This window comes from Propithecus coquereli, unplaced genomic scaffold (assembly GCF_000956105.1).
Source record: "Propithecus coquereli isolate 6110/MARCELLA unplaced genomic scaffold, Pcoq_1.0 Scaffold187, whole genome shotgun sequence".
Lineage (NCBI taxonomy): Eukaryota > Metazoa > Chordata > Mammalia > Primates > Indriidae > Propithecus > Propithecus coquereli.
In genome coordinates this window covers 1,822,675-1,832,002 of record NW_012143523.1, presented here as the reverse complement: position 1 = coordinate 1,832,002, position 9,328 = coordinate 1,822,675, and positions in this window count along the sequence as shown.

The window sequence follows — 9,328 nt, the reverse complement described above, 5'->3', positions numbered from 1 at the left end:
TGCTATATCTAATTTATTTAAGAACAACTCAAAGGATTTGATGGCTTTCACTGGTTTTAGTAAGGCTCTGGTGAAAGTGAGGTCATGACTATAAAAAAAAATCCTGAGAACGCAATCTGGATGAATTCTTATAAATGATAGATACTGATGTTGACAAGCAAGTCTATTTAAAGAATGGATGGCCCATTGTTAAGTAAGAATGGAAAAACAACAACACAGCAGCCACATAATAGGCATTTACCTTAGTGTATTGTAGGCATCAACAGTAAGTTTCAAATAATGTCTTGTACTTCTGGGGATGTGTATGTATACTAAGAAATATTCTTAGAACTTGTCAGAAGAAGCTGCAGAGATTTATTCAGATTTGTGTTAGTACACTTGATACTCTTAAACACATTAGAAGTATAAAGCATTTGCTTACAGAGATTCTTTTACCTTTTATAAGTACATTGGTTTCAGAAATAGGTCTATGAAATAGAAGGATTTCCTGGTGAAACAGCATTAATTGGTAGGACAACTACGTACAAATGTCAAGGTATGGCCTTAGCGTGTCTGCTTGAATCCATATGAAAGCCCTTAGTAGTAGCAACATAGAAACTGATGTTGTCATTTCAAAAGTCTGTTGTTTTTTTTCTTTCTCATTTGTTCTATATTTATATGAATATATGTATATCTATATACACACACAAACGCACACATACACACAAGTGAAAGACAAATGTTAGACTGATTCCACTGAGTATCCATTGATCAATATCCTTTGTGTCCCAGATGTCATAAATTGAATAAAACTACATGTTACAAGAAAGTGTGAATGGTTTATAATATACCATCTCCTTAAAATTAAAAGCATTAAATGCCTTTAAATTCTAAAGTATTTAAGCTCCTTTACCTACTTTTTCCCATGAACCTATCTGATATTCGGATATAATGTAAAAACAAAACAAAACATGGTGAGCATCCAACCTGTAACTCAAGGAATTTCTCCTTTCATTCTCCCCTTGAACTGCTCCACACCCGTCAACTACTATTAGACTCCTAACAACAGGCTTTGTGTTCTTCTGGGTGTGTGCGCTCACACTAGGAAAACCTTTAATAACTTTGAGTTTCTACTAGAAGAAAATTTGCTTACTTCCTTTTGATTCCAGCTATGTATAAACTACAATTTATATGATATTGTTGGGTCTACCACACAGTCTTCTCTCCTGCAAGGTCTAGGGAGAGATTGAAAAGGGGATTTTTGTAGCAATTATTTTCAGTCACAACTTATGTTTAAACTTGCATCTGTGAAATAATATGGTGAAGTCAAGAAGGAAAGGAAGAATTATTCTCTTTTATACCAGATTGAATTAATTGTGGAATTAGGAAAAACGATGAATTGATTGCAAGAATTAAATTATTGGAATTAGTATGATTCTTGAAGATGAAGATTTCCCACTAGGATAAACAGGCTTTCTGTATAGATATTCGGATTTATATAAAATGTTATTTACATATATTATTTATCACAAATATATTTGTATAGTAAAAGTATTCTCCCCAATAGTTAATCTAAATTTTCTGCTAGGTATAATGATCAAACAATGGATTTGGCTTGATTGATAAGCTATTTTAAGTATACGTATATGTTTAAGAGTGCATTTTGTGGGTCATGAAGTATGTGTATATTCTACTTCACTGGATATTGCCAAACAATAAGATGCCTACTTGTAGTGCTAGAATTCCCACTATTCTACATCTTTACTAATGCTTGGTATAGTCAGGTTTTTAATGCTTGCCAACATTAATTAATCAACTAATCCATATTAATTTTAATTTGTATTTTTCTGATTGCTTACATGATTGGGCACCATTTGATTTTTCTCTTTCATAAAATGCCTTTTAATAATCTGTCCTCTTTTTAATTATGTTACCAATTCATGCTCAGTAATTTTTGAACAGACTGTCTATGGTCTGTTTGAAAGCCCTTTCTTGTTTTATTTCAGAATATTATGTGGTTACATAGGTTTTGGTTAAAGATATTGCCTTTGTACTGCTTGAAGCAAAGCTTTAAGTGTGGCATCATGCAGAGAGTATACATTGCACCCGTTAGGTTTGATTTCACACATCCCCTGCACCCTTCTCCAACCTGCTTGATTTCTGTTGAGTTTTACTTCCATCTGTTCACATGTGTGCATATCAATTAGTTCCAATTTAATACTGAGTACACGTGGTATTTGTTTTTCCATTCTTGCAATACTTCACTAAGAAGAATGGTCTCCAGTTCCATCCAGATTTTGAAAAAAAAAGGTTTAATTCATTTTTTTAATGGCTGAGTAGAACTCAATGGTATATATATACCACATTTTATTAATCCAATCATGAATTGATGGGCACTTGGGTTGATTCCATATCTTTTTGACTGTAAATTGTGTTGCATTAAACATTCAAGTGTAAGTGTCTTTTGAATAAAATGACTTTTTTTCCCTTTGGGTAAATACCCAGTAGTAGGATTGCTGGATCAAATGGTAGGTCTACTTTTAGTTCTTTGAGGAATCTCCATACTATTTTCCATAGAGGTTGTACTAGTTTGTAATCCCACAAACAGTGTATAAGTGTTCCTTTCTCTCTGCATCCACACCAGCATCTGTTGTTTTGGGACTTTTTGATAAAAGCCATGCTCACTGGGGTTAGGTGATATCTCATTGTGGTTTTGATTTGCATTTCCCTGATGATTAGTGAAGAGCATTTTTCCATATGTTTATTGGCCATTAGTCTATCTTCTTTTGAAAAGCTTCTGTTCATGTATTTGCCAACTTTTTAATGGTGTTGTTTGATGTTTTTCTTGCTAATTTGCTTGAGTTCTTGGTAGATTCTGGTTATTAGCCCTTTATTGGATGCATAGCATGCAAATATTTTCTCCCATTCTGTAGGTTGTCTATTCTGTTGATTGTTTCCTTGGCATTACAGAGGCTTTTAATTTAATCAAGTCCCAAATATTTACTTTTGTTGTTGGTGTGATTGCCATTGGGGTCTTCTTCATAAATTATATACCTTGGCCAATATCTAAAAGAGTTTTTCCAGAATTTTCATCTAAAATTCTTATGGTTTCATGCCTTAGGTTTAATTCAGTTATTCAGTTAATTAATTTTGAATTAATTTTAGTTTGTGGTGAGAGTTATATATCCTGTTTCAGTCTTCTACATGTGGCTATCAAATTTTCCCAGCACCATTTATTGTATACGGATTCTTTTCCTCAGCGTATATTGTTGTCTGCTTTGTCAAAGATTGGATGCAATATGTGAATGGTTTTATATCTATGTTTTCTTTTCTGTTCCATGGGTCTATGTCTCTGTTCTTGTGCCAATACCATGCTGTTTTGGTTACTATAGCCTTGTAATATAGCTTAAAGTTTGGTAACATGATGTCTCCAGATTCGTCCATTTTGCTTAAGGTTGTTTTGGCTTTTCAGGTTCTTTTCAGATTCCCAACAAAGCATAGAATTAGTTTTTTTAGATCTGTGAAAAATTATGTTGGTATTTTGATGGGAATTGCATTGAATCTATAAATCATTTTGGGAAGTATGAACATTTTAACAATGTTGATTTTGCCAAACTATGAGCATAATATGTTTTTATATTTGTTTACATAATCTGCAATTTCCTTCCTCAGCGATTCATAGTTCTCTTTATAGAGATGTTTCACCTCCTTGGTTAAATATATTCCTAGATATTTTATTTTCTTTGTAGCTATTGTGAAGGGTATTTAGTCTTTGATTTGATCCTCACCTTGACTGTTGTTGGTGTATAGGAATGCTACTAATTTGTATACATTAATTTTGTAACCTGAGACTTGGCTGAATTTGTTCATCAATTCTAGGAGTCTCTTGGTAGAATCTTTGGGGTTTTCCGGATGTAAGATCATATCATAAGCAAAGAGTGAAAATTTGACCTCCTCTTTCCCCATTTGGATACCATTAATTTCCATCTCTTTCCTGATTGCTCTGGCTAGGGGACTTCCAGCACTACATTGAATAAAGTTGTTGATAGTGGGCATCCTTGTATTTTTCCAATTTTATATGAAAATGCTTTCAACCCTTCCCCATTCAGTTGGGTATAGAATTGTCATATATGACCTTTATAATTTTGAGAGAAGTTCCAACTATGCCTATTTTGTTAAGAGTTTTTATTATAAGAGGGTGCTGAATTTTATCGAATGTTTTTTCTTCATGTATTGAAATAATCATAGTATCTTTGTTGTTGCTTCTGTTTATGTGGTGTATCACAGTTATAGATTTGCGTATGCTTAAACCATGCTTTTATCTCTGGGATGAAGCCCACTTGGTTGTGGTAGATTATTATTATTATTATTTTTTGGATGTGCTGTTGATTTCAGTTTGCTAGAATTTTGTTGAGAATTTTTACACCTATATTCATAAGGGATATTGGTCTATAATTTTCTTTTTTTGTTGTGTCCTTTCCTGGCTTGGTGTCAAGACGTTACTGGCTTCGTAGAACGAGTTGGGAAGGATTCCTTCCTTCTCGATGCTATGAAATAATTTCTGCAGTATGGGTACCAATTCTTCTTTGTAGGTCTGATAAAATTCAGCTGTGAAACCATCTGGTCCAGGACTTTTTTTGTTGGAAGACTTTCATTGCTGCTTCAATTTCTTTGCTTATTATTGGTCTGTGCAGCAGTTCTATTTCTTCCTGATTAAACCTTGGAAGATTGTGTAGAGATTCCAGTAATTTGTGTACTAAGATCAAGTAATTTGCCCATTTCCTCAGTGTTTTCAAGTTTATGTGCACAGAAATTTTTATAGTATTCACAGATGATACTTTGTATTTCTGTGGTATCAGTTGTAATATCTTTTTCATTTCTGATTGAGATTATATAGGTCCTTTCTTTTTTACTTCTCGCTAATCTACTGAGAGGTGTACTAATTTTGTTTACCTTTTCAAAGAACCAACTTTTTGTTTCATTAATTTTCTGTATTTCTTTTTGTTTTGATTTCATTTAGTTCTTTTCCAACCTTAGTTTATTTTACTTTTCCTGGCTTTGGGCTTTGTTTCCTCTTCCTTTTTTGGTTCCTTTAGATAATTCATTAGATTGATTGATTCTTTGTGATTTTTCTGTCTTTTTGATGTAGGCATTTATTTTCCCCTTAGGACCGCTTTTGCTTAATCTCATAGATTTTTATAACTTGTGTCTCCTTTGTCATTTAGATTGAAGAATCTTTTTTTTATATTAATTTCCTCCTTGCCCCAATAATCATTGAGCAGTAGGCCATCTGGTTTCCATTACTTTGTGCAGAATTTAGCATTTCTGTTGGAGTTATTTCTAATTTTATTAGAAATAGTTATTAGTTATTTAGTTATTAGTTATAAAATTAGTTATTAAATTAATTATAAAATCAGTTATTAAATTAGTTATTTCTAATTTTATTCCACTGTGGTCTGAGAAGATACATCCTATTATTCCCACTTTTAAAAATTTGTTGAGACATGTTTTGTGGTTGATCTTAAAGACTGTTCCATGTGCTGATGAGAAAAATGTATATTCAGTAGATTTGGGTAGAATGTACTGTAAATTTTTGTTAAGCCCATTTGCTCTAGAGTCCTGTTTAAGTCCAGTGTTCTATGTTTATTTTCTTCTTGGAGCATCTGCTCAGTTCTGTCACTGGGGTGTTTTAGTCTCCAGCTATTACAATGCTGCTGTTTATCACTTTGTTTAGATCTAATAGGGTTTGTTTTATGAACTGGGCACATCTGTGTTAAGTGTATAAATATTTAGGATTGTGGGGCTTAGAATTTGCTTTTCCAGCCACTAGGGGGAGCAGCTGGTATGAGGGTCTGGACAAGCTCTCTGAATAGGGAAAGCTGCTCATGGGTGAGGGGCCTAAACACTTGAGTTCTTAGGCCCCCTGCTGGAATCTTTCCTCCCTTATCAAGTAGCAAAGTTTTTCTGTAGGGTGGGATGTGTGCTCCAGCAAATCATCACTCCTTGGACCCCACAGCATACTCCCATCAGTTCATCCACATATGCTCCTTCACCACCCAAGTCCAGCTCTCAAACCTTCCCCTGGTTTCTGTGTCTGACCCATTAGTGTGCATCTCTGCGAAATGCTGGAGGGTAGGGAGTTCCAAAATTATGCACCTCTGTTCCACTACAAGCCCTCAAAGGAAGAGGAGTGGGTCTCACTATCTGTGGGGAACTCAGCCTGTAGCATATGCCCGCAGGAGAGAAATGGCCACTTGCAAATTTCTTTCCTCAAACTGGATTCCCTGCTGCAGCACCCAGCTGACACGCCTGAGTACAAGACGTTTGGTTGCTATGGAACCTGGGACTAGGCTATTCTTCTCCCAATGCCACACCCTTATCCAATATGGTGGTTCTCCAGCCAGGGGGATTATGTGCTGCTAGATTCCCATTCCTCAGCACCCAACTACACTCTCCCATCAAATATGTCCACGCGGCCTTCTTTGCCACCCTAGTCCAGCTTCCAGACATCTGCCCCGCATCCCCCTGCACCCCTCTGGTGTCTGGGGTATACCACGAACGGTTTGCTTATCTGAGCCACTTGTGTCCAACTCCAGGGAGCACCGGTGGGCAGGCGGTTCCCAAATTGTACATCCTTGTTCCACCACAATTCCTCAAGGGAAAGAGGTGTGGGTCTCACTCTCTGTGGAGATTTCAGCCTGGGATGCACACCTACTGGAGAAAAGCAGGTGTTCACAAACTTCTCAGACTATGCTTGCAATTGTAATGGGTGGGGGAGGGGCAAAAGCTCCCTATCAGCCCAAGTTCAATCTCCTTTCTTGGTTGTAATGGATAGGGGATGTGCAGGGGAGAAGTGTCTGAATGGGAGAAAGCCAGCACTCCAGCCTCTCATGGCACTCTCCCAGGAGGTGCCCCTCATGGAGTGCCCAAACTCCTGGGACTCACTAGTTCACCCATTATTCCATATTTGCCACCATGCCTGGGCTTGTGGCATGCCAGGAAAAGCCTTCAATAAACTTGGTATCCCTAAGTTCGCTGAAGGCATGTATGAGGGGGATGGGAATCTCCCTTTACCCTTTCATTGGGCTCCAAGCCTCTCTCAGTTTGATCCTTGCTGATACCTTCTCTTTATCTTCTTCCATCTCAGCTTCACAATTTTCTCCGTGGGGAACCCAGCCATCTCTGCTGTCTCTCTCTGTGATCCACACCTGAGCTGTGAGTCTTCTCCCTTCTCCTCTATCTGATATTCTGCCTTTCCCCCAGGACAGTCCAATGAGCAATGACTCTAATTGACCATCTTGCCAGAATCTTGAAAGAGAGCTTCTGAAAGCCCTTTCAGTCTATGTCCCGCTTTTCTTATGTTCCGTATATCCTTTGAAAAATGTACTTCACGACTTTTAATGTAGTCAAATTTGACAATCTTTTCTGTAAATCTTTTCTTACACCGATGTCATGAAAATATTCTTTATTGTTTTGAATTTTTTGTTTTTTCCTGTGATCCTGCTGGAGTTGATTATCCTGTGTGATATGGGGTAAGGGTTTTATTTCATTTTAATTTCTTTTTTATCTTTGATGTGGGTATCAGTTGTATCTATTTTGCAGAAAATTTATTCTTCACCCAACTGCTCTGCCATGTTATATGTCAAAAATCAATTGTCTATATATGTATGGATATTCTTCTGGTTTCCTTATGCTGTCTTACTGGACTATTTCTCTGTTTTTCCAATATTTTCTTTTGATTTTAATGTAATTGCTTGTTTGTAAAATTTGAAAAGTATAGGAAAAACATAAAGGATGAAAAATAGTCACCAATAACCACTATTAATATTGGACATACATATCTTTTCCTTACTATCCTGTATGTATACATATTTTTTTATAAAAAGTGAAGTAGGAGCATATTTTCCACAATTTAATCTGTTTCTTATTTACAATAACTACCTTAATTTTCAGTTGCCATTACATAATTTTTTAAATCGCAATTTTTAACATATTGAATACATTCACACACAAAGAGCACTATCATTTATTGAAATAATTCCTAACTAATAGCCTTTTGACTTGCTTTGTAATTTTGATTTTGAGTTTTATTAAAACATTTTAAGATAGGCAGTGGATATATTACTATTTTGGTTGCAAAAATCAAGGCTTATGCAGTAAGATGTCTTACCAATGTCACTCATTTAGCATGAGGCCAAGCTGGATTTCAGATTCTACATTTATTCCACTTACTATTTTATGACTCCCATAGTAAAGACTAATTATCTTTGTGTTGAAAATGTAGATTTATGAAGTGTCAATTAATAGAAATTAAATACTGGTCAAAATCCCACTAGAGAATAAAATTTTCTGTGTTTATCAATGCAACTTTATGCTTTCTCACTCAAGACTACTGGTTTAAAGTTTACAGCCTATAAGCCCTCCAAACTAAGTGATAACCAATCCATGGTTCAGTGTCAGCTTCCTTATTATTCTTGACCAGACATCCCTAATCATTTTTTGTGGCTGATACAAGAATCTCTGAATAGAAATAATTTGCACAACTTTAATTCTCTTGCCTTATTTAATCCATCACACACTGAGACACTTAATATTCTCAATGTGAGCAACTTGTAAAATTTTTCAGCTTTATCTCTGATTTACACTGGAATTTGCTAGTAATAAATGTTATTACTGAATGTATTTTAACTTCTCTAGACCTGCATGATCAAAGTGAGTGTTATTTTTTTTAAATCAGTGTTTTCTTGGTTAGATGAATACAAGTAACACTGAATAAGGAAGTATCCAACAGTTAGAAAATAATTTCAACATATGTCATAAAAATGAGTAGTTTAATGAATCCATAAGAGGTATGATAAAATATCATGGTACAACCTCATGTGGGTCTTACATAGATCTCATCTGCATCCTTTTGTGATTGACTTTACTTGGAAAAATAATATCAACTTGGAACTTCTTATTACAATCATTCGCAAAAAAATCCTATAAGCAGATGGCATTTCAGGCACACAAACACCTTTTGTGAAGGCTGAAAACAGTGGTAAATGATATCTGTAGGTAGGATTAGGATATGTACAGAGTAGTGGTTTGGGAAAGAGACTTACAAGGGGATTCGAGCAGCACAAAGTGTTAATTTACAATATCTAATATGCAATATATGTAGTATATAATATATATAAGCTAATTATTAGGCTGCATAAATAAGAGAGAAATAGAGAAAGCTTCAAACAAATAACAGTTTATAAAACACCATTGGTAGATATTAGGGCACACAATTACCTCTGGAAATCTGGCAATTAAAAAGAAGGAACTTTTGTCTATATATCATACAACATATCATAACTATATA